Source organism: Eurosta solidaginis, chromosome 1 (genome assembly GCF_040869045.1).
Source record: "Eurosta solidaginis isolate ZX-2024a chromosome 1, ASM4086904v1, whole genome shotgun sequence".
NCBI classification, from domain to species: domain Eukaryota; kingdom Metazoa; phylum Arthropoda; class Insecta; order Diptera; family Tephritidae; genus Eurosta; species Eurosta solidaginis.
The window spans coordinates 137,088,422-137,114,771 of NC_090319.1; the positions used below are offsets into that span (position 1 = coordinate 137,088,422).

Here is a 26,350-nt window from a genome sequence, read left to right on the forward strand (position 1 = left end):
ATGAGTATGAAAGGTAGAACATTGGGTGGAGGTCAGTGGTCCGCTCAGATACCAACCAAAAACGGTATTTTGCGCAAGCAAACTTCCAAAAACTCCATATCTTATTCCCTGTAGGAGGACCTGGGGTAAAAGGTCACTGCCAATGACAAGATCAATGGGACCGGGTGTGTAGAAGTATGGATCCGCAAGATCTAAATCCTGAATTTCCGAAAGATTTGGTTTTGATAGATTAAAGGAGGGAAGAAAACTGGTGAGCTGTTTTAAGACGATGACGTTTGTATGGATACGAGTGTGATTGAGTTTCGATACTAACGTGAGTTGACAGACACGATTAGCATTTTTTACTACTTTTCCGCCCATCCCAGCGACTGAAAAATTTTCTTTATAGGTAGGTAGTTTTAAACGGTGTTGTATTTTTTCGGACACGAGGCTTTTTTGTGAACCTTGATCGATTAGTGCTCTTACCGTGAAGATAGAACCCCTGTGTTCGATGCTCACTAGGGCTGTGGGAAGGAGGATTTTCTCGTTGTTAGTGGAGAAATTAGCCTGGACTTCGGAGTCAGGTTTTTTGGGAGAAGGAGACTCTTCCCAATTGCCGTCGGTTAGGTTGAAGATTCGATGCCTGGACTCTTGGGAAGATTCGGTGTGTAATAGATTGGTTGCCTTTTATGCGGATGTGCTAGGCGTAGCCTTTGATTCGGGCTGGTTGGTTGAGGGAGGGTGTAACATGGTGTGATGGTTTTTCTTACAGTGCAGACATCGTAAAGCACTGGGACAGTTGATAGATGAATGGTTGTAAGCGAAGCAATTCGTGCAAAACCGGATATCCTTCACAAATTTGGTACGCTCCGGTACGCTTAGTTTTCGGAATTCGGGGCAAGATTTCAAGGGATGACTATCGATGCACAATCTACAAGTAAACGCAAGTTTTTCTTGAGAGTGTTAAGATTGGATTTTAGGCGAAGATTTCGATGGGAACGAAGTGCGTGATTTAGTGCCTTTATATTCATGTAGGCGTTCAACCACTTCGTAACGCTTGGTCAGAAACTGGTTCATCTGGGACCAGTTGGGAATTTCTTTCCTAGATTCTAGGGACTGTTCCCACAGAGACAGCGTTTCCTCTGGTAACTTTGAGGAACATAAATAAATTAAAATGGGGTCCCACTCGGAAACGGAAATTCCTTGCGTTTTTAGGATCACAAGACAATCATTGATGGTGTTCTGTATCTTTTGAATTCCTTCGCTACTCTCCGAGGTAGCTTGAGGAATGTTGAAGAGCAATTTCAATTGTTTATCTATTAAGATTCGTTTGTTTTCGAATCGGGCTTTTAGCGCTTCCCATGCTAATGAAAAATTGTCATCGGACAAAGGGTACTGCTTTACGATCGCGCCTGCCTTTCCTCGAGTCTTATTTCGCAAGTGATAGATAAACGGCCGTGAACATATCACGAAAGGATGGCCACTCCTCATAGCTACCGTAAAAGATTTCTGTATCACACGGTGCCACCTTGAGACACGACACCGAGCTGAGATCGAAAGGCAGAGACTGACGGAAGGTATTGCCTGCCCCTGTTGCATTCCCATGAGAGTTATTGCCGGACTCTGATGAATTCCCACGGAGGATTTTTAATTGATCCAATATGTGTGATTTACAGATATAGAAAGAGTCAGTACAAAGCTGAAATTTGTTGTGGGCTTCCTCTTTAAACTCTCCAGAAACTGCGCTGTCCTCAGCTATGCAGACGTTTTCATTGGCGTTTTTTAACGAAGCCCAGCGACCGTTGAGGTCATCTAACTTGACCTCCAATAAAGAGTCCGTTGGGTCATCAGGATCTTCCTTTTGAAAATTGGTGCACAATTTCACCACATTGTTGGAGTCAAAGATAAATTTTGACATGATTTCTGTTGATGAAGGAATGGTTGGAGACGGTATCGAGGGTTTGATTTGATAAAAATGACCAGGAAGACAAGCTGGGTGGAGATTATTTTAGTTCACAAGTGGTATTGTGCACGAAGATTCGGGTTTAGGATTAGAAACTTCAACACTACAGACGCAAGCCGAGAAACACTTATTTGGAGAGTGAACTTTCCGTCTGTCGCTCAGAGGGATAACGATTTTTCAAAAACGAATGCGGACTTAAGCGGTTTTGCAATGCTCACGAAGAACTTCACCGAAAGAAACTAAGCAATGTTAATTATGGAATGCCCCACTGATATCGAAGGGATTTCACAAATGGAAACTTAGCATGGTTTACTAGGGAATTTCCCCCGAATTCATTGAAATATACGTATGATGTTGAATGTTTTGTGATACAAAATTTTTGTGTGATCTATAAATAAACGTGGTATGTGTAGAATTGATGGATAATGATGGAGATATGTAGATAAGAGTGGTAGCAAACACGTTATATGCAAAATAACGTGGGATCTTCAATATTTGAGAAGCCCAAGATAAGCGGTTTTCTCAAAAGATGTTAGGGTTGGACGCAAGTAACGGTTCCCGTTAACTATACCGGGTCTATATGCCAATATATGTATGTTCTTGAAAAAATGTCAATTCATGGACTTACGTTCGAATCCTGACGGTTCTCATGTCGCAATAGGTATTTTCCAGGATTTTCTCAAATGAATTTGCCGAAATAGTGACTTGCCGCAAAAATTTCGCCAGATGCTTGTGACCGGCTTTTTGTTTTTGTCCACTGGACCACTTTTCACAATAATTCTGTTGTGTGCAAATTGTTGGAGGCCGCAGATTTGTGTTTGCTAAATTCGTAAATTCGGTTTTTAGCCCTTCACTTTAAACTTACTTTTAGTTTAATTTAAACTTTACTTCAAATTTTTCAAAATTTGGGAGCACACGCGCAAGTTGAAAAAGTTCGAGTGAAAAAGTTAGCGATGGGGCGATAGCGATATATCCAGTGTTGTACTTTTTGCGTTGCCACTGATTCAAATTTGGCTCGCAAGGACCAAATGTTTAACGCATTGACGCAAATGCGTATTTCAATATTAATTCATTTATTGAATTTAAACTCTTAAAGCTAACAATTGGAACTTAAACGCTGATACTTCACACAGCAAATATATAAGATGGAAAGATAACTAATTCCACAACGGAACGAACATTTTTATGAAATGAATTTGAATAGTGAATTTGAAGGGTATGATTCGGGATTTTGATCCGTCTTGCGGCCGCGCAAGGGCTAGGTGGGCTTCGAGAACCAATCTCACGCAAGGGTGGGGATGACCGCGCAAGGGTTAGGTTAGTTTAGGGGAGTACCGCAGCGCAAATGCTACCTCGGTTGTTTTTATATAGAAAGATATAACTTACGATTTTGGGATAATACTTCCTTTGCTTTTCTCCTGGAGTTGGATGTGGCGTAGATGATGATGGTTTTACTCGCGCCGGAGTTGATGATCCGATACAAATTTTATAAAAAGGTATATGATGCTAGTTGCTGGTAGGTGTCCAGTGTTCCACGTAAACAAGAGAGCGAGTTAATGCATTGCACTTGTATTTATAGCATAGATTAGTGATGGAAAGCAATTCCAACACTGTTGACTGGAAGCACTGGATGGCAACTCCAGTCTACTCTACCGCCAGGGTTGTATGAACGCAAGTCATAACTAGTGAAGTGAACGCAAGTCACTTGGAGAAGTGATCGCAAGTCATAGGTGGGGTTAGGTGACAAAAGTTCAATTAAGGACAGGAATATCATTTGCTATTTAAGTGAGCACAACTCACTTAAACAATATTCAAACTTAAGGCTACAACACTAGTATAAAATCTTTACACGTAATACATACATACATATACCTAAATCAAAGAGAGCATGCAGCATCCACTTGTTGCAAAGTTAAAAATGTAAACGTAACCTAAAGTAAAGTTAAAGAAGTTTAATTAATTTAGAAGCAAGAAGAAAAAAAACAAAAAAAAAAAAAAACAAAACAATACCAACACTGACTGTTAAATGTAAAACAATTTCTTTAATGAGTATGATTTACTATAGATTTAAAAGTTTACGTTTTACTTAAATATGTAAAACAATTTCTTTAATGAGTATGATTTACTATAGATTTAAAAGATTACGTTTAACTTGAATATATTTACTACGAATACAAAACAAAAATATTACAAAAAAATTTTAACTATACACTATGTGCGTTATAAACGTTAACTTAAGTTATCTAGTGAACCGTATAAATAGGTCTGCGCGATTGACGCACTGCCTACTACATAGATAAGCATACGTAAATGTTAGTTTAAATCATGGATGAATATGTACTTTAGAGAAGAATGAATTTGAAAATATGTTCAAATGAAAGTAATGGTAAAATTAAACAAAAATGAATATTAAATTAAAATAAAGTTACCCAAACTAAAATAAATTAATTGAAATAAAATAGACTAAAAGGAAATAACCTAACATAAATAAAATAAAGAAAAGAAATAAAACTCCAATAAAACAGAATAAAATAAAATAAACTACAGTAAAACAAACTAAAATAAAATACCACATTTTTTTTTCTAAATGTATCCCTCCCCCTCTTACTGGTTACATCTAGGCACGGCCGTAGCCAGAGGCACGCTTGAGTGAGCTGAGCTCACCCAAAAATTGGTCGAGCTGACCCTAAAATTTTATTGAAATATTTCTAAATTTCCGACTAGAATCGATTTGAAAAAAAATATTATTATAGTAATTACAGGTTATTTCAACATTATGCGGACAACTTATTAGGTATTTTTATAAAACAACTGCAAACGATCCATACCCATCATACAAACGTATTTATAGGCAACACTGCCATGTATGAAAACAATCAGCTGACACGTACTACGTGGTGAATTGAACACACCCTGTGTTGTTTTTGTTGTTTTTGCGCCTTCCAAAAAATCTGCTGTTACTTGCGCTACTAGTAAGGATATACAATGTACGCTATACAATGTATATGTGCAATGTATACTAGATATTGTGAACTACGGTATTTTATACATAAAAAAGGACAGAAATAATACGATAAACGTTACAAATATGAGTAAACGTAATACAAATCAATTGAATCAGCTAACAAAGCAACCAAAATTGGATTATTGTTTTGGTAAGAATATTATTGATGGAAATTTACATACGAATGCATTTCGATTTCTTAAAATGAAAGTGGTATTGGCATTTGATTTGAAGATTGCTCATGGTCCGATGGATTTGATTTTTCCAGGACCACGTAGCTCAAATTCTTCTAATGCTAACCCAGCGAATCAAAATTCAGATGTGGAACTAATAGTGCGAGCAACTGGAAATCTAAATATAGAGATCGAAACAACTCAAGTCACAGCAACAATAACATCATCGTCGTCTACGTCAACAATTGCCAACATTTCATTATCTTTGAACCGTGAGTGGCTTTCACGTAATCGATTAAACTTAAATATCATTCAGCAGATGTAATATCATATGTTTTTTTTATTTAAGAAATTGCAACATCATCTGGAACTAATGTCATTCCCTCCGATATTTCACCAAAGGGATCAACAAAGCTTGATCATCGCTTGGAAGAATACAAATTTCCAAAACAATCGGATGGCAGATCATTCCAATTCAAATGGTTGAATGCATATCAATGGCTTGAGTATTCAAGCAAAAAGATGCTGCATACTGTTTCCCGTGTCGTCAGTTTGCCATTACGAATTCAAGTGATGTTTTTTGTACTTAAGGATATAAACTTTGGTCGAAAGCACTCGCCAAAGGACAGAGTTTCAAAAAGCATGAGACGAGCAACACACATCTAGATGCTATACTTGCTTGGAAGCTGCATTCGCAAAGAATTGCAAAAAATCAAGAAATATCAAGCCTTCTTAATGAAACTGTGCTTGAAAAGAGACGGTACTATTTTAAGGAAATTGTTTCAACTGTTTTATTTTTGGAAAAGAACGAGCTGCCTTACCGTGGTAATTGGAACAACGACGAGAATGAAGAATTGGGACTATTCAACAGTTTCTTCCAACACATGCTCGAAAAATATGATCATTTGCGAAAGTGTCAGGAATCTATGCCCAAAAATGCTATCTATACATCGCCTCAGATACAAAATTATATTATCAACATTATTGCAAATTGTCTTCGTCAATTAATTGTGATAGAGCTAAATGAATCTTCATATTTAACACTAATGGCAGATGGTTCAACAGATAGAAATGGGAACGAGATATTTTCGATTGCATTTAGATACATTGTTGATGGAAATCCAACCGAAACACTGCTTTCTTTCGAAAAAGCTGATGATATCACAGCCAAAGGATTCTGCCAACTGATCATCGATCGCTTGCAAGAGCTTGCAGTGGATTGCAAAAAGATTTTGAGCCAGTGTTTTGATGGAGCAGCGGTAATGAGTGGTCGATTGGGCGGTTTACAGGCTTTGATGCAGATATATTTTGATCGCAAAATACCATATGTACATTGCATTAATCATCGCCTTCATCTTGTCGTTGTGGAAATCGTGAAAAATAATTCTGAGTTCCGACTTTTCTTTGATCAAGTCAAACAACTTCACAATTTTTTCAGTCGCTTCAAAGTTCGAAAATTGTATGAAGGAGCAAAAATTCCTCTGCTTATTGAGCAACGTTGGTCAGGACATTATAAAGCAATACTTGCAATCAAAAATAACTTCGATAAGCTACTAAATTCGTTGATAAAAATAAAAGATGGAGCAGGACATGATCTTGGTGCAGACGATATGCTTTTGGCTGTTGGATTGCTTGATTCCATGGTGAAGGAAAAATTCATATTTTTGCTTGAATTTCTTAGCAAATTGTTAGGAATAATGGAACCAGCAAACAAAATTTTGCAAGCACGTGATGTTGGCTACCGCAAAGCAATGCCTGTAATTAAGGCGGTGAAGGAAAAAGTAAGCGCTTTACGAACTGGTGAATCTTTTTCCGAATTTCTAGGCTCAGCTAAAAAAAACTTGATGACGTTGAATATGCGCCGGTTCCGAGACCGTTAAGAATTCAACATCGATCCTATCTACTAAGCGAGTCCGTTGTATACTCTACTCTGGGTGAGCGTGATATTGATAAACATTCTTCTTAATTGACTCGATTATTTTGGAAATGAATGAACGATTCGAAAACAATAATGATATCCGGATTGCAGTCGAAACTGCAAACAACTTTTTGGATGAAAATTTCGACTACAGCGCTTTAAAATCATTGGCTGAACTTCAAATAATATTGCCATCACGAGAAGAGTTTTCTGTTGTCAAAACTTTTCTCATTAATGAGAAAAATAAACCTGAATCGAATGACAAAAGTATTCTTCAAATATTGTTTCTCGTCAAAATGGCATTTCCAAGAACGTATTGCCTTTTTGAGGCCATCGAGACATTTGGCGGAAGTACATCAATCAACGAATCATCATTTTCTGCGCTTCCAAGAATAGATGCGATTCGGCGTTCAACAATGACCGATCAACGGCTACGAGATATTTCATTTCTTGCTTTTGAAAAAAATTCATTAATTCATAATAATATAATAATTCATGAATTCATTAAAAATGGATGATATTTTGCGTAAATTTGCCGACAAAAATAGGAAAATACAACTTTATTAACGTTTAATATGCATTTTTGAAATAAGTTGATATGTATTCATTCGATTTACGACTTCATCAATAAAAAAGGTGCCTTCTAATATCAACTGTTACGATTTTTACTAGAAAAAATTTCAGCTCACTCGAAATTGGTCGAGCTCACCCAAATGTTCACTGCTGGCTACGGCCGTGCATCTAGGGCCTTCCTCTAACTTAGCAACCAATACATTTTTTTGGAGTAGGTATTTCGGCCAGATTCTAGATAAGTGCAAGGGTCACAAGCACCTACAGTGTTGTGCAGAACAATAGCAACACAGATATACAACGTAGTTGGGATAAGTAAATTTGTATAGTAGGTGAAGAGATTACAAGTAGTTGGCCAATTGATCTAACTTTGATCAATGTTCTCGAAAGTTTTTTTTACCTCGCTCCAACCAGTTAGCAACAAACTTCCAAATTGCATTGGCAATAACATTTAAACGCTTTTACACTAAGTTCAAAAAAAAAGGGAACCAAAAGAAGAATTTAGTTGATTTTGAAGTTGACCGATGTAGACTAATCGTGCAGCAATCGAAGCGACAGGATCTGTTATTTTCGACTTCAAGTCAACTGTCTTCAGACTATTATTTTGAAAACAAACTTTCGAACTAGCATGATCACAGTTGTATCAAGATGACCTCAGTTTTCGTTCTATCAATGTGAATTGCAAAATTGATGTATGTAACGTCTGAGTACCTAACTCTTTGAATTAATGTATCTAGGTGTTACATCAGAACGTTTGTGAGGAATATTATCTTACAAAATCAACATCTAAACAGACTCAGTTTTCTTTTATTATCCTGATTAACAGGAGATCAATTAAGCTATAAAAGCCAAATTAACTTTCAATGATAAGCAAGCCTCCGCCTCTTTTGATCGTGATTTTGGAAGATTTAACATTAGTTAGCTGTAATCTCTCAAGTTTTGCCTAGTATTAATTCAGCTTTTTTTTCGTTTATATAATGACTTGTCAATAAAAATATTGTTGTAATGGGAATGCTGGCAGTCTTTTTGATTTAGAAGGCACTAGGTCATACAGGTAAGGGGCCACCGAAAATTAGGTGCGTCGGTGGATATGGTTTTGAAGGTGGGACAAGCACCGGGCGTCGTAACAACACCCGCGGCGTCCCCTAAATATATTCGGCCCTTTCCTTTTATTTTTATTTTCAGCTTTTTTTAAATTTTAATTTTCAGCGTTTTTTTTTTGTATTTTAATTTCTAACAGTTAGTAACCGGTCATTTCCGGTTCGGTTAGTTTCGTCTTCTTTTGCGCTAGATTTTTTTTAATTTCTTTTTTGAATTTTTAAAATTTTGAATGTTGTTACGGTCTGTCCGTGACATCCGGTTCGGCCGGATGTTGTTTTAATGTGAATTTCAAGCGTTTTGAGTCGTCTCTGTGCTTTTTTGTCAGTTGATTTGAATAGGCATGATAGGAACTTTTTTTGTTATGGCGCAGAAACAGTAAGGTGGGCAAGGACCCCGCCCAGCCGGCATGACTAGCCACTGTGCACCACCAGATCATGCCGACTGCCTTCCTTGCTGATCCGTAGAAAATGCGAATCCATAACACGTAAATGTTCTGAGCAAACGTACGAACACTTAAGAAGGCTATATTCCCTTGCTTTGCATACTTCGATCCATGTTTCTTCTACCAAAAAAATTTTCGGGGGCTCGAAAAACTTATTAAAAGCCTTCTTTTCTAGGCTGATATTTCGTATTAAAATATTTCGAAAGCATGGGGCTCATTGTTATTTATTTTTTATTTAAAATAACTTTGAAAGTAATTTAGTCGTATTCGTTAACATGACATCCATCAAAGTTAGAAAAATTCGTAATATTTTTCAATCTGGTAGCTTGTTTTTGGTGAAATTGTCATTGTCCCCACAAAAGTCAAGTGGCTAACGCCACACTAAATGGAACTACCTCCATTTTTTGTATCATGGGTATGCCTGTCGTAAGAGGCGACTAAAATACCAAATTGATTCAAAGGGTTGTGTAGCGCAACCCTTTCAATGGGTTGCCAGCGCACTATATAGAGCTCTGTGAAGTTGGCAACTACTTGGGCGAATAATTAAAAAACCATATCCCATTCGTTTGTCCACCGTTTGTTCAGGAAAAATTGTTTGTCCACCTTTTGTTAAAAATTTATAACAAAAATATTTTTTTTTTTCGAAAAAACCCCAACATTTTTTTCGCATTTGTGCTAAATCGTATGTCCGTCGTTTGCCCATCGTTTGTCCATGTTTGTCCAGGAGAAATTTTCGTTTGTCCACCCTTTGTTAAAAAGTTATTTAAAAAAAACAAAAATCGTGTGGACAAACAAAAATTTTTCCTGGACAAACGTGGACAAACGAATGGCATTTAGTTTTTTTAAATACTCGCAAATGGAGGTGCCAACTTCACACACGATTTTTTTTTTTTTTGAAATAACTTTTTAACAAAAGGTGGACAAACATGGACAAACGTTGGACAAACGAATGGCATTTAGTTTTTTTAAATACTCGAAAATGGAGGTGCCAACTTCACACACGATTTTTTTTTTGAAATAACTTTTTAACAAAAGGTGGACAAACGAAAATTTTTCCTGGACAAACATGGACAAACGGTGGACAAGCGAATGAGATATGGTTTTTTTAATTATTCGCCCAAGTAGGTGCCAACTTGACAGAGCTACTATATAGCTTCTCCAAACCCAATTGTCAACCTCACCTATCCGCGGCGAATCCTGTTCCACTAACAGACGAGGCTCTGGCGACCCCAAGCTCCTCATAGAACTTGGGGGTGGAGAGGGAGGGATGGCCTGAAGGTTTAATGTGGCCATATAAATCGTTCCCGAGATGGTCGGGCTAGAACCTTAATGTCCTGTGTTACCGGAGCGTACCGGATCTATATCCGGCAAAGGACCATAACATCGATAACATTCCCCAAAGCGCTCGGGAGTAACGTTATCGCTACAACAACAACAACACTCCAGGTTTGAGACAATCTATGTTACTGTTAGGAGGTTATGTTACAAGTCGCTACAGGGCACAAATAGACTTCTCGAAAGATAACCTAAGAATCCCAAGAGCTATTCTTACAGGGCATTATAGACTGAACAGCCGTATGCAGAAACTGGGCATACTATCGAATAACACCCTGCAAAAATCGCGAGTACTCCATGCATGTATGGAGTACTCGCTATGGACCAAGTGAGTGCTCCAAAATTGACCACAATTCATACAAAAAATGTGGGCCAATTAACATTGCGATGTCCTAGGACTGGACCATATACTCCAGCTTGGTACCACATTACGTCAGAGTAGTCCATGGAGTACCCACAGTCCAATAAAAATCGTGTAGTGATTACAATCGTTAAAAACGAGCAATGATCAGCTTACAATATGTTCGTGTAGAAACATGAGTTGGTCTATTGCTCCATTACCGTGGATTATAATGGTAAGTACTCCAGTGCACCACATGATGCAACGATTTCTGCAGGGACATGATCCAACGATTTTCGCAGGCCACATGCCGATTTTGTGATCGATCAGCAGACGGCGGATCATATTCTTCTAGAATGCGACGCAATCTCAAGACTTAGGCCTTAGTTCATTGGCTCACCATGGCCAGAGCATTCCCACATTTAATCCCTGAAGCCAAGAACACTGCTAGGGTTCATCAAGGAAGTCGGCTAGGAGGAGGTGCTGTGAAGGAGATGTGCAAGTCACTGTGCAATCCTCAATAAATTATCTATCTATCTACGTTCCGGTAACAAGCACCATTGAGGTACTAGCCCGACCATCTCGGGAACTATTGATATGACTACATTAAACCTTCTAGGGATTGAATACTAATGACCCCAGTATGAAAGTCTGCTAAAATTTACCAATCTCCATGGAATGATCGATATATAACTTTCCACGTTTTGAATCAGTAATGAAAAGAGCAAAATTTACTAAAATTCTAACTGGCTGTGGGTAATATACTGATAATAATTAATTAATTCCTCCCTTTCTATGCAGTTCTATGCATACAAACATTTGTATTTTACTCTCCAAACGCTAGTCAAAGATCTCAATTGGTATTTATATGAACTTCGAATTCTTTGGTATTTGTATTCTTCAGTTGGTTATCAACAAGAGCATGACAAATTGTCACTAACAAATTCATACATGCTGTTTATATCAGGCATGCTTAACCAACGAACCGATATCATTTCGTTACGATAATCAACGTTAATAAACGAAACGAAATGACTTTGTTTCGTTTATTAACGTTAATTATCGTAACGAAATGATATTGGTTCCTTGGTTAAGCATGCCTGGTTTATATATTTAATATGCTAGGCAACTTACTTACCCTTTCTGGTGCGATGATTCCTGGACAATCGGGCCTGACTAGTCGCGATTTATTTTGCCTAAAGAGAGCGTGCTTAACGCGAACCATATCATGATAAGGTACACCTTCGGTGATGCAAACAATCAAAGAAATTTCTGCTTCTAATGCTTCTAGGATACCAGCAGCAGCTCCCAGTGGCGGCACATAAATAACAGTTGCATGCGGATCAGTTGCCTTTTTTGCTTCGGCTATCTATTCAATTTAAATTCACATTACATTATCTACTATTGCAATTTTTAATCAATACAAATCAATATAAGTTCCACCCTTATTTGAGGAAATACATCCAACCAGTTTGGTACCGTATTTCAAAGCATTCTGGTTGTGGAAAGTACCTTGTTTACCGGTAAATCCTGGCAAAAGACACGTGAATCTACATTTAGTTGTAGGTTTACTCTTGTTTTGGCATATTCTGAGCTGAATCGCACCCCAGCTGAGATGCTATCTATTAGAATATTATACCATTTTTTTATTATTTAAAAATGCACATGCGTATGAAAAGCAGAAAGTAAATAATGTTGTTGTTGTTGTAGCAATAAAGACACTACCCCTTATCGACTTTGTTGGCCCTTTGCCGGATGCAGATCGGGTACGTTAAGGGAACAAGCACCATTAAGGTACTAGCCCGATCATCTCGGGAGCGATTTAGTATGACTAGATGAAACCTTCTAGGCCATCCCGTCGATTCTATACAACTTAGTATTATTTTCGGCGAACGCCGCCAACGCAGAAAGGTGTTCTGTTCAACAAAATTTTTAATTTCCGCTTTGGGATTCTAAAAACGGAGCTCGACACGCGTCTTTTGATACCACCTTTGTTTAGCTTATGCACTGTCTTGTAAAACTTTACCTTTTTTTGGTTTTGGAAATCGAATCTTCCAATTCAAATTGGTGGCAAGAGGTTGCCTCCAGTTAAAGCGCCAGGTTAATTTAGAAGTGTCTAAACAGCTAACACATGCCACAACTTAACTTAAAAGCCCGTAGCACAAGCATTTTTTCTTTTTACACACCAGATTAAGCGAGAGCTTGTAAGTTTTATTATCACAATTATATTTCTTCTTCGTTTTAAAATGTTTTCCCGGAATAATTAATAAATTGTCATTTCGATGACAGCATGAAACGTCGATGTGTTAGTGGAGAGCGAAAAAAGCTTTGAATGTGTGGGTGAACTAGTTACCTCTGGCTCGTAGGGCAATTGATATTCACAGCACTGCGACATCTGTTGCAGAATGCATGTGAAAATTGGACTTGTTTGATGACAATGATGCCATAGTGTCATATTTTATTGACACTTTTTCCCCGTGCTCTGGGATGTATTAACAATTTATGTTGTTATATCGCCCTACTTATTTGTAAGATCGCGGGTTTTAATCGAGCTCAAGGCTTAACAATAATTATTTTATCATTATTATTGTTATGACAAATTTTTTCTTAATTGAAAAAATTATTAAATTAGAATAGAAGAAAGAAAAAATTTAGACAACTGCCAAAGCTCGTTGTATAGATCTATTTCGGGAACTGCTAAATTCCTTCATCGGCAACGTTTAGGCGCCGCTGCTATAACCATTCAGCCATCACCGCGCTTTGTATGTCATGATTTTCCTTTAGTACTCGCTGTGTGGTGTGGGCACACACAGTTTCCATGGTACCGCCTCTTCGTCATGTGACCGGCAGGGAATATGCCGGTATAACTGTCCATCTTGTATCGTATAGTCGGCATGTTTCTCCGCGTTTGTGCGTACTACGCCGACACGCTTGTGCCACTACTTGCATTGTGGTTCCGTCGTCGGTGTAAGTCGTAATGTCTCCAGCGGCAGTCGAGATAGGGCGTCCGCCACCGTGTTAAGCTTCCCCTTGCGATACTCAATGTCGAAGGTGTGCTGGTGTAGTTCCAAGGCCCATCGCGCTATGTGACCAGAAGGTCTCTCAATGGAATTTATCCACTTAAGTGACATGTGGTCGGCTATCACTTTAAACTTGTAGCCTTCCAAGTATGGCCTCATCCTACGAATTCCCCAAACGATAGCCAGACACTCCTTTTCGGTGGGCGAATAGTTGGCCTCTGCCTTGTTGGGCTGCCGACTGGCGTAAGCGATCACCCGCTCGCCCTCTTATAATTCCTGTGTCAGCACTGCCCCAGACCCGTAGTTACTCGCGTCCGTCTGCAGGGTGAACGTTTTCGTGAAATCTGGACATGCGAGTATGGGTGCTTCGGTGAGTTTCCGTTTGATGATGTCCAACGCTTGCTGCTGTTCGGTTCCCCATTTCCAATGCTTGCCTTTCTTTAGCAGGGTGGTGAGCGGCTGGCTTATAATGCGAAATCGGGCACGAAACGGCGGTACCACGAGGCTATCCCTAGGTATTGGCGTACTTCTTTCACGCTGGTCGGTGGCTTCAGTTCCTGAATAGCGGCAACTTTTTCTTGGTCCGTGTGAATCCCTTTATCACTGATCACGTGACCTAGGTACTTGAGTTCTTTTTTAAAGAAATCACACTTCTCTGGATTGATCCTGATGTTGGCGCGCTGCAGTCGTAACATCATCTCTCGTAAATTTTGGATGTGTTCCTCCAAAGTGACGCCTATGATGATTATATCATCCAGATACGCAAAAGCATGGGGCGCCATTTCTGGCCCAATGGCCTGTTCCAGCGCCCTCTGAAACGTTGCGGGTGCTGCGTGCAAGCCAAAGGGCATGACACGCCATTGGAATAGGCCGCGTCCGGGTACTGTGAAAGCCGTGTAGGGGCGACTGTTTAGTTCCAGTGACATTTGCCAGTAGCCATTTTTCAGGTCGAGGCTGCTTATATATTTTTCTCGTCGTAGTTTGTCTAATATGTGTTGTATGGCTTCATGCATCCCTTCGCGAGGAGTTCGTCGATCTCGGTATTGATTATACTCTGCATCGCTGGGTTGCGTGGGAAATACCGTTGCTTGATGGGGCGGTCGTCAGTCAAGACGATCTTGTGCTCGGCTACCGTCGTTACCCCGCTCATGGCCTCGAGCTTTTGGAGTTCTCCTGGCAGGAATTCTGGTATGCGATCCACCTCGCCTTCTATACCGTTGCTTTCATGGCTGGAAAGGTCGTCGTTAATCTGATTGATGATATCGTACCTGTCGTTACTCGTACTCGGTGGTGTTATATTCTGAACGGTCTCTGACGTGGCTCGAGGAGGCGTTGAATGCTGAGCAAGAGGCCTGGTTAGCATCAGGTGGCCTCTTCCACATGATATGGCAGCTCCTAAGATCCCTCGCGTGTCCAGGCCAAGTACAATGTCGTCATCTGTTTCGGGCATTACCTGCAGGACTGTGTGAAGTGAGGAGTCTCCGAAGCGTACCTCTGTACTTACGGCGTCGAATATCGTAGTGCTAACTCCGTTGGCCATTGTTATTTCGATGACCACTCTTACCCTCTCTCCTCTTCCAGAACCTACCACGTGATTTGCGAGGGTGGCTGAAACGAAACTCCTTGAGGCGCCTGTGTCGATAACTGCCTCCGATGATGCTGCCCCAATGTGAGCTCAGCCGAAAAGGCGAACGTGTCCTGGTACATAACTACTGCTGATTCGGCACTGCTGATGCCCTCCGTCGTTTCCCTGACGTCGACGGCAGCATTAAATAGTGCGTATATCGTTCCGAACGCACTCCCAACAAAAAATTTTCTGTTGGTTACGACATCTCCTCGCATAGTGTCCTTCTTGGCCACACCTCCTACATACGCTGTTCGGATCGAAACCCCGAGTTTCTGGTGGTGAGTGGCGCTGTACGCTCGGTGGCTGCTGGTGGGATGATCGTTCCAACTGCGGTGATGAATCTGTAGTTTTATCACCAACGACGTGCCTCGCTACTTCGCGACGTGAGCCGTCTGATGTCCGTCGGTAACCTTCGTGGATACCCTCGTATTCCTCGGCGAGGGAAGGGAGTTCTCCTAGGGAGTTGAAATCCCTTCTGCAAATGTAGAGTAATAATGGGGGTGACTATTGTGGTAGATTCTCTCCAGGCGCTGCTCGTTGCTGTACCCGGCATGTCTCATCAAGCTCTGTATCGCTAGTACATAGTCCATATATCTTTCGCGGGCTTGTTGCCTTCGTTGCCGTATTTCGTCCTCAAGACGTTCGAAGTACCTGGCTGGTAGAAAGAAACTTAAAAAGTCGCGCTTGAAGGTCGTCCTTTTGCTCCAGTGTACGTTGTTATTGCGAAACCAATGAAGGGCGGTGCCGCCTAGCAATTCGGCCATCGTTTTTGGGAGCAATCTACGTTGAGCGTGTAGACTTCGGCTTGTTCTTCCAGTCGTTCGATAAAAGCTAGAGGGTCCCGTCCACCTTCATATTTCACTGACCACTTTCTTTTTTTTTTTTTTTTATTTTACTTTCTTACCTGGTCAATGATGGGTGCGCACATAACGATCGGTGCCTGAGATGTACCGTTGGATTGTACCGCTATTCTGGATGATAAGTACTGTTGTGGGGGTGCTGTGTTCCTGGGAGGAAACGCCAAATGGGTTTGCTCTGATTGTCTATCGGCGATGTTCATGGTTCCGCCTCCGTTCGACAGAATCGGTGTCTAAGCTTTATTTACCTCACTCGTGTTTGTAGTTTCCTTATAAGCATTTGCTTTCGACGCCAGTGCTGATATGCGCTTTCGGATTTCTCAGGTGGTGCCTATCTGCTCAATACCCAATTCCTGTGTGATGGATATCAGCTGCTCCTTTGAAATGTTGTCTAACCACGTTGTATCTGGTCGGCAATTTTCCGGTTAGGTTTATTGTCAGGAATGTTCCTTCTGACGTTGTACGATTTTCAGGGTCCCTACTCGGGCGCCAATTGTAACGAAGCTTTTCCTTGCCCCGGTGCTTCTTCAATAAGTGCTGGGTTATACTCGCCGTGTCCAAGGTTCGCTTACAATAAATTTGTATTTCGGGGCACCTTGTAAATCGTTTTCATATAAAATTCACTTTATTGCTTTAACTCTATATACTATAGCAATAATACAAAATGTAATAAAAGAAAGATGTGTATGTATTCTTCACTTGGTTTGATGCTTGCCCTGTGATTAGTGGTGGGCTAACGGTCCCTCGTGTCCCGTTAGGAGCGTTACGTTAGGACGCATTGCTGGTCGCTGCCTGGGTATGTGTAAATGTATCTCGGCGACGCCTTGCGTCGGCGTGTTTTTCTTACCGTTAGCGACTGCGCTGTCTCTGCTGCGGCTTATGTCGGTGCGTCTACGTGAGTGTAGCTCTGGTATGGTTGACGTCGTATATTTGCGTAACTCTGCTGCGGTCAACGTCGTATGTTTGCGTGATTCTGCTGCGGCCAACGTCGTATTCTTGCGTGACTGCTGTGGCCAACGTCGTATGTTTGCGTAGCTCTGCTGCGGCCAGCGACGTATGTTTGCGTATCTCTGCTGCGGTCAACGTCGTATGTTAGCGTAACTCTGCTGTAGCCAACGTCGTGTGTTAGCGTCACTCTGCTGTGGTCAACGTCGTATGCTTGCGTGACTCTGCTGTTCTGCCGAGGCTTACGGCGGTGGTGCGCGCGCTCGTGACACTGTGGGCCTTCGCTTTGCAGGGAGCGAGCGTAGTCTAAGGCGTTGTAGAGCGATCCAGCTTACCCACAATCCTCAGCCCACGGCTTTCTCCTATGAAGAGAACTGTCTTGGGATGGTCAAACCCGATACGCCTTTCAGATGCCCTTCAATTGCTGCTCGGGTAACAATCACAACTTCGCGTCCCATTAGGTGAAATCCGTTAGCCTCGGTACAGTCACGTTGTGGCGTTTCACTTCGATTCACTTCTATTGCGGATGCCGACGTAGTTCTGCCACGGTTGACGTTTGGTTGAGCGCGAGATCACGATGCTGTGGAGGACTTTTGCTTACCACAATTCTTAGTCCACGCCTTTCTCCTATGAACTGCACTGGTTTGCAATGATCAAATCCGATATGCCTTCCAGAGCGCTCCAATAGTAGCTCCGGTCACAACCACAATCGCGTGCTGACTGCCTGCTGTCTTCTTGTGTTACCTTTTTCATAGCCAATGCTTTTGATGTTGCTAGCTTAGTTCGTTACGTTGCCATGGTTACGGTGTTGCTGTGGGGTGTTGCGGCAACTTGTTGAGCTAGTGATGTTTCACGCACGCGCTCTCTCAAAATAGTGTACGTGTGACTCGCTTTCTCGCTTTTACCTATTGTGTTTTCGACATTCCTTCTCGCTCGATGTTATTTACATTTTGAAGTAACTTCTTCAGCTATGTTTTCGTTATCGCTAATCAAAACATGCAACAACAACAACGCGGGTAACTGGCTTGGCGGTTACCCGTACCGGCTACCTTCTGTCAAATCACTTTTTCCATGAATGAAACGCGTCCTTTATGTTCAGATAATATTTAATTATAAATAATTCATATATACAACATTTTTTTACAATTTAAATTATTCGCTTATTACTCTAGTGAACTTTACATATGTGTATATTGATATGTACATGCGAGTTAAGTACATTAACGTCTATTTCCTGCGCTGGTGGTATTGTTCAACATCAGTTTGCAGAGCCATATGAGTTTTGTAGGCATAATACCGGAAGCACTAATTCGTGCTATCAAAGTCGATTTACAGGTGATATTGGGCCTTTGGTCTTGACCCTTTCCCATGGTATGCTTGTTAGCGCCTTATATGTTTTCTTATAATTTGAGCAAATTCATGTTCTTCCTTCAGCCACAGCTGGAATATTTGGAATATTGCTATGCGCACATCGTCAAAATCAAATTACCTAGAATGAGAAAGAAACTAATATCAGTAAGGATAGATTACAGTTTTTAATATATTTAACCCGAAAAGTGTTCTATAAAAAGGGATCCACAATTAGCCCTTGTCTGAGAGGCCAAAGGCACAAGGAACTCAAGGAGATTTCAGATAACTAGAATCAGGGGTACCCGAAGATACTTCGCTGTTGCATTCATAGAGAACACAAAATTATAACAAGGGATAATTGATTGATGTTACGAAGTAAATTAGACGTGGTACAAAAACAAACAAATGCAGATGACTGTTTAATTCATTATCCGAAGTTCTTGTATGGATGTGCAGTATGAAAAGGGCAAAGTACTGCTAAAACTGCTTTTCGCGAGTAACCCAGGAACGAAGTGATTTGACTACGCATATCCTTCTTTAGCAGCAGGGTCTAGCACCAGTTCCCTGTTGGACAGGAAAATAAACGTTTGGTTGTCCCCAAGTTGATCATATGCTATTACAGAATATACTCGTTTGCTGCATCTGGCCAGTACATACAATTTTCCCAGATTTTCTGGGCTCAGCAAGGGTATCCCCCTGAAGGGTGCATTTGTTGCACCCTGCTGGCCACTCACCCAACAACACCATGCACGACGGAACTTGCCTTGGGACACCCAAGGTCACTTACGCTTAGGGTTAGGTGGCTTAGAGTATACCCGCGGTAGGTATGCCTGTCGTAAGAGGCGATTAAAATACCAAATTGATTCAAGGGGTTTTGTAGCGCAACCCTTTCAATGGGTTGCCAGCGCAATATATAGCTTATCCCACCCAATTGTCAACCTCACCTACCCTTGGCGAATCCTGTTTCTTTAACAGCCGAGGCTCTGGCGACCCTATGTTCCTTATGGATCCACATTTGAAGGCGCTTAGTGAGCTGACGTCGCTTACTTAATCGGTTGATTCTAAAGTAAAAAAAAAAAAAATAAGTTTGGTTGAACTGGCCGGTTCATGAGGACCCCACATAGACTGAATGAGTCCATCGTGTTACCAGAAGTTTGTTTTAATGACCAACACGAGCACAGAATGTGTTCGATCGTTTCGTCCTCCAACCCGCACTTTCTGCATCTGCTATCACAGACCAAGCCTAATTTAAAGACATGGGACACCAGAAGGCAGTGTCCACTCAGAATACCCGTTATGAGTCTACAGTCCTCTCCTTTTAATAATAATGAACATATAAGAATCAGTGTTTATGAATAACATATTTAAAGTGATCTCTTACAACCTGATCGGTGGCTACATCACCATGTAGGTAGTGCGGTGTTCCATCTTATATAAACGTAGGTACTGTATGTGCTCAACCGTGCAAATTGACATTAGCAGTAACATTATTTACATAAACATTGCTTGGTATTTGTGCAGGCATCAATACAGCATACATTGGTCCAGTTCCATGTGCACCAGCCACTGGTACAAACACTTTTGGATGCATAGCTTTAATATAGATTAAGTTTCCAGCAGTGCTCCGGTTGTGCCAATATGTAATGGGCTGCTGCGTCTCTTGGTACGCCTGTATAAGTATGGGCGGGTGCAATGTATTACTAGTCTGCTCAAGATCGTATGGTACATAGATGACTCGAAGACGCCAGAGGGCATTGGGCATTGGTCTTCGGACCCAGAGCCAAAATATCAGAACCTCTAAAAGCACATCCGTTATAACTTAGTTCGCTAAGCTGAACCTTAAGCACTGATACTACAATGAAACAATTACCATACTTAGTCAAACAGTCAGGCCCCACTAAAGGCAATTGCGACGTTCGAAATTAAGTCAGCACTGTTCCTTGAGTGCGTAGAAAAGCTGAATCAATTAGGAGCACACAACGTAGTACTGTTGCCCTAGGTCCTAGTCCACACGGGAGTAGAGCGTAATGAGCAGGCGGACTCAGTGTTTAATTTGTTGCGTCCCTCCCACAAATTGTCATCCTCCCAGCCGATCCTTGCAGCGGATCTGCGCCATACTCTCCTCCTCCGGGAAGGTATCGAACCCAACCCCGGTCCTGGGTTTCTTCGTTTGCCGGAAAAGAATCTTTTTAGGACGGTAATACTGTTGTCAGTGTGTCACGAGCAAGGGATGGTTGCATCAGACAGGTTGCTCTGGTCTAGACCCCAAAATCCGACGTCCCCGTAACTTTTATAAGTCTTTTGTGGCTCCTTGTTGTTCACTCAATCATTACATTATGAGGAAATGCGGCACCTGAGAACACAGACGTATGAAGCTAAAAAACATAAGCAGGTCCTCAGTGAACACCACAAACAGGCGTCGGACCTATATGCCAGGAATTGCCCGGTGAATCCTGTACTCAAAAAACCAAACTAGCAGAGGAGGAATGCACTCTCCCTAGGGAAACGCGAGTCACTCTAGCTCCACTTCGATCTGGATACTGTAACAGGTTAAACTCTTACAAATCCAGAATCAACCCCGACATACAAAACATATGTCCTCCTTGTAACGTGTCCGCACATGACACCGACCATCTCTTCAAATGTATTGTGGAACCAACGCCTCTAACGCCCCTCTCATTATGGTCCACCCCTGTTGAAACAGAAAGTTTCCTTGGACATTGATGACAATTTGGAATCGGTCGCACCTATTGGATGCGGCGAAGCACTGCTATAACAACAACAGCAAGCGGACAACCCGAAAAAAGAGGCAGCAACTGGGCGGACAGTAGGGGTGAGATCTTGGCGGATCAAATAGAAGAAACGACGTTTTGCACAATAAACGGAGACGCCCCCACACGTATGGTAGGAAGCTGTCACAGTTCGCCGGATATTTCAATCGTGAGTGCAGAACTCGTAAATTGCGTCAACTGACAGCCGATGGTAACATGGGCATCCGACCACCTGCCTATACTTATTTCGCTCGAGCGTTCTGCCGACTTCATCGTCACAGAAAAACGCACTTTCATTAACTTAAAAAAAGGAAAGTTGGACGAATACAAATCCTTTACAGACAACCGCTTTGCTGCCCTCCCGCCCATTCTGACTGATGCCCGCCAAGGGGAGCGCGCTTTCGGCAAGGTCATTGAATCCGCCTCGGCTCGTTTCATTCCCGCCGGTAGAATTCCCGAAATTCGGCCCCACTTCCCGGCGGAGGCCGCAAGTTTAGTGAGAGAACGTGACCTTATAAGACAGCTCGATCCCGGCGACCCCCAAATAAGGGATAAAAACCAACGACAAAGTTTCAATCGTCTTTGGCGATAAAGTGCTGTCGGATGCGAAAAAATACGCGAGCGCTCTCTGCCGACAATATATAATGCATTCCACGGTCAACAAAGATAGACGGAGGGCCAACAGATACGCACATAAACATAAATTCAGCGCTAATTCAGCTAAACCACCCAAAGCAGTCGGCCCAGACGGCATAGCCATGACGATGCTTAAAAGCCTAGGGAAAGAGGTTTTCAAATATATATCACATGTCTTCAACCTGTCTCTTTACACCTTTGTCATACCCGAAAAATGGAAAATGGACAAGGTGGTGCCGCTACTAAAGCCTGGGAAACCAGCTAAGATAGGAGGGTCATATCACCCGATACCTCTCCTATCACCAGTAGCCAAGACGCTTGAAGCCATTTTGCTCCCCTACTTCAAAGCAAATTTGCAGCTAGCCTGTCATCAGCACGGCTTCAGAAAACTCGATAGCACCACCACCGCGCTAAATGCCATCATAATCTCCGTAAGCATTTTGAGGAAATACGGCACCTGAGAACTCAGCCGTATGAAACAAAAAAAACACAAGCAGGTCCTTGGTGAACTCCACAAACAGGCGTCGGACCTTTATGCCAGGAATTGCCCGGTGAAACCAGTACTCAAAGAACAGTAAACAAAACTTGCGGAAGAGGAACACATACTTCCCAGGAAACGCGAGTCACTCTGGCTCAACTTCGTTCTGGATACTGTAACAGGTTAAACTCTTACCTATCCAGAATCAACCCCGACATACAAAATGTATGCCCCGCTTGCAATGTGTCCCCACATGACACCAGCCATCTCTTTAATTGTAATGTAACACCCCTTTCATTATGGTCCACCCCTGTTGAAATAGCAAGTTTCTTTGGACTCCCGTTAGAGGATAGTGATGACAATTTGTGATCGGTCGCAACCACTAGGTGGGGCGTAGCACTGCTAAAACAACAACAACAGAGGCAGCAACTGCATCACCCATCGATCCCGAGCCGTTCCTGCTAGTTGGCTCACAGGGGCATTTCTTAATAGAAGGGAGGGAAAAGAGAGAAGAACACTGGAGCAATACGCCAGGTTTCAGACAATCTAAGATACTGTTTGGAGGCTATAGCACAAGTCGCTACAAGGCAATAATAGATCTGTCGCAAGAAAAGCTAAGAATCTCAAGAGCTGTTTTTACAGGGCATTATAGACTGAACAGCCGTATGCAAAACCTGGGCATACTATCGAATAACACATGCCGATTTTGTGATCGATCAGCAGACGGCCATATCCTCCCAGAATGCGACGCAATCTCAAGACGTAGGAGTAAGTTCATGGGCTCGCCATGGCCAGAGCATTCCCACATTCAATCCCTGAAGCCAAGAACACTGCTAGGGTCCATCAAGGAAGTCGACTAGGATAAGGTGCTGTGAAGATGTGCAAGTCGCTGTGCAATCCTCAATAAATTATCTAGCTATCTACGTTCCGGTAACAAGCACCATTCAGGCACTAGCCCGATCATCTCGGGAACTATTGATATGAATACATTAAACCTTCTAGGGATTGAATATTAATAATGACCGCAATGCGAAAGTCTGCTAAAATTTACCATTCTCCATGGAATGATCGATATATAACTTTCCACGTTTTGAATCAATAATGAAAAGAGCAAAATTTGTTAAAATTTTAACTGTCTGTGGGTAATAAGGTGATGATATCCTCTCTTAACGCAATGTAATGACAACGGCGACGCAGGGAAAATGACAAAAATCTTGTAAATCTACGATCATAATTAATTAATTCCTCCCTCTCTATGCAGTTCTATGCATACATACATATGTATTTAACTCTCCAAACGCTAATTAATGAAATCAATTGGTATTTACATGAACTTCGAACTTTTTGGTATTTGCTCTCTTCAGTTGATTATCAACCAAAGCATGACAAATTGTCACTAACAAATTCATACATGTTGTTTATATATTTAAAATGGTAGGCAATTTACTTACCCTTTCTAGTGCGATGATTCCTGGACAATCGGGTCTGACTAGACGCGATTTATTTTGCCTTAAGAGAGCGTGCTTAACGCGAACCATATCATGTTAGGGCACACCTTTGGTGATGCAAACAATCAAAGAATTGTCTACTTCTAATGCTTCTAGGATAGCAGCAGCAGCTCCCGGTGGCAGCACATAAATAACAGTTGCATGCGGATCAGTTGCCTTTTTTTCTTCGGCTACCTATTCAATTTTAATTCACATTACATTATCTACTATTGCAATTTTTAATCAATACAAATATAAATTACCGAAGCAAATACTGGCAAACCAAGATGCGTAGTTCCACCCTTTTTTGGGGAAATACATCCAACCAGTTTGGTACCGTATTCCAAAGCATGTTGGTTGTGGAAAGTACCTTGGTTACCGGTAAATCCTTGGCAAATGACACGTGAATCTGCATTTAATTGTAGGTTTCCTCTAGTTTTGGCATATTCTGTCCTGAATCGCACCCCAGCAGAGATGTTATCTATTAGAATAGTATAACATTTTTTTTTTATTATTTAAAAATGCACATACTTATGAATGAAAAGCAGAAAATAAATAATGTTGTTGTTGTTGTACCAATGACACTCCTCGTTATGGACTTTGTTGGTCCTTTTCCGGATGCAGATCGGCCATCCCGTTGATTCTACACAACTTAATATTATTTTGGGCGAAAGCCGCCAACGCAGAAAGGTGTTCTGTGGAACAAAATTTTTAATTCCGCTTTCGGATTCTAAAAACGAAGCTCGACACGCGTCTTTTGATACCACCTTTGTTTAGTTTAGTTTAGTTACCTTTTTTTGGCTTTGGAAATCGAATCTTCACATTCCAATTGGTGGCAAGAGGACTTGGTTGCCTCTAGTTAAAGCGCCAGGTTAACATATAATATACTTACAGCATTTAACAACATTTAGAAGTGCCTAAACAGCCAACACATGTCAAAACTAAAAACACAAGCATTTTTCCTTTTTACACACCAGGTTAAACGAGAGCTTGTAAGAGTTTTATTAACATCTCAACAATTATATTTTTTCTTCGTTTTAATGTTTTCCGGAATAATTAATGAACTGTCATTTCGATGAGAGCATGAAACGTCGATGAGTTAGTGGAGAGCGAAAAAAGCTTTGAATGTGTGGGTGAAGTAGTCACCTCTGGCTTGCAAGGAACTAGCTACAGCACAGGGTGTACCGAAAAGCGGAGACACATAGTGTCTAACCTATAGCTGAATCAGTTGCGACGAATTGTGGACACGCACCATTTAAGATGTGATACAGAGAATTAGTGTAGAGGTGAAACATAGACACATATTTTAGTTACATCTGAGTATAATGCCTATTGAAATTAATTAGTACTAATTTTATGCGCAGCAATTTCAGAGGTATATTTAAAGTTTGACTCTTACTTACTTACTTACTTAATTGGCGTTTAACCGTCTAAACGGTTATGGCCGTCCAACAAGGCGCGCCAGTCGCTCTTTCGCTCCGCCAACCGGCGCCAATTGGTCACACCAAGGTAGTTTAAATCGTTTTCCACCTGGTCCTTCCAACGGAGTGGGGGCCGCCCTCTACCTCTGCTTCCATAGCCGGGTTCCGATAGAAACACTTTCTTGGCCGGAGCATAATCTTTCATTCGCATAACATGGCCTAGCCAGCGCAGCCGCTGCCTTTTAATTCGTTGGACTATGTGGATGTCTGCGTATACCTCGTACAGCTCACCATTAAATCTCTTCGGTACTCGCCATCGCCAACGCGTAGAGGTCCATACATTTTTCGAAGAACTTTTCTCAGGAACACTCCCAAAGCCCCTTCATCTGCTGTTGTCATGATCCATGCTTCTGCCCCATATAGCAGGACGGGTACGATAAGTGACTTGTAGAGTAGTATTTTCGTTCGCCGAGAGAGGACTTAACTTTTCAATTGCCTACCTAGTCCAAAGTAGCATTTATTGGCAAGATTGATTTTTCGCTGGATTTCAGTTCTGATGTTGTTGCTAGTGTTAATGCTGGTTCCCAACTAAACGAAGTATTTAACTATTTCGAAATTATGGCTGCCAACAGTAGCGTGGTTGCTAAGGCGTGTATGCGCTGACTCTTTGCTCGATGACAGCAGGTACTTCGTTTTGCCCTCATTCACCTTAACATTCCATATAAAGTTTAAGCGTAATCGTATATAGATGTAAAAGAATACACAGCTAATATTTTAAAAATCCTTTAATATCATTGATATACAACGTAAATAATATCGGTGCAAGTACCGAACCTTGTGGCAATGCAATATTACGACCAAAACCGATGAAACCGATTTTCCGATTATTGTCCTCTGATTTCTTTCACTCAAATAACTTCAGAGCCATAGGGC

The 26,350-nt window shown here is 41.3% G+C and overlaps 2 long non-coding RNA genes across 2 annotated transcripts in view; both read right to left on the minus strand.

The window, feature by feature from the left end:
• Window positions 1-13,158, minus strand: part of LOC137236837 (uncharacterized) — a 29,594-nt gene extending 16,436 nt beyond the window's left edge. The window contains exons 1-2 of the long non-coding RNA XR_010948662.1: window positions 12,852-13,158; window positions 11,964-12,194 (exon numbers count right to left, since the gene is read on the minus strand). This is a non-coding gene — a long non-coding RNA (uncharacterized lncRNA). The remainder of the gene's footprint in view (window positions 1-11,963; window positions 12,195-12,851) is intronic.
• A 5,332-nt stretch (window positions 13,159-18,490) lies between these two features.
• Window positions 18,491-24,803, minus strand: LOC137236841 (uncharacterized). Its single transcript, XR_010948667.1, has 3 exons — window positions 24,260-24,803; window positions 23,961-24,191; window positions 18,491-18,763 (listed from the first exon to the last, which is right to left on the minus strand). It is a non-coding gene; the product is annotated as an uncharacterized lncRNA (long non-coding RNA).
• Between the last annotated feature and the right edge of the window lie 1,547 nt (window positions 24,804-26,350).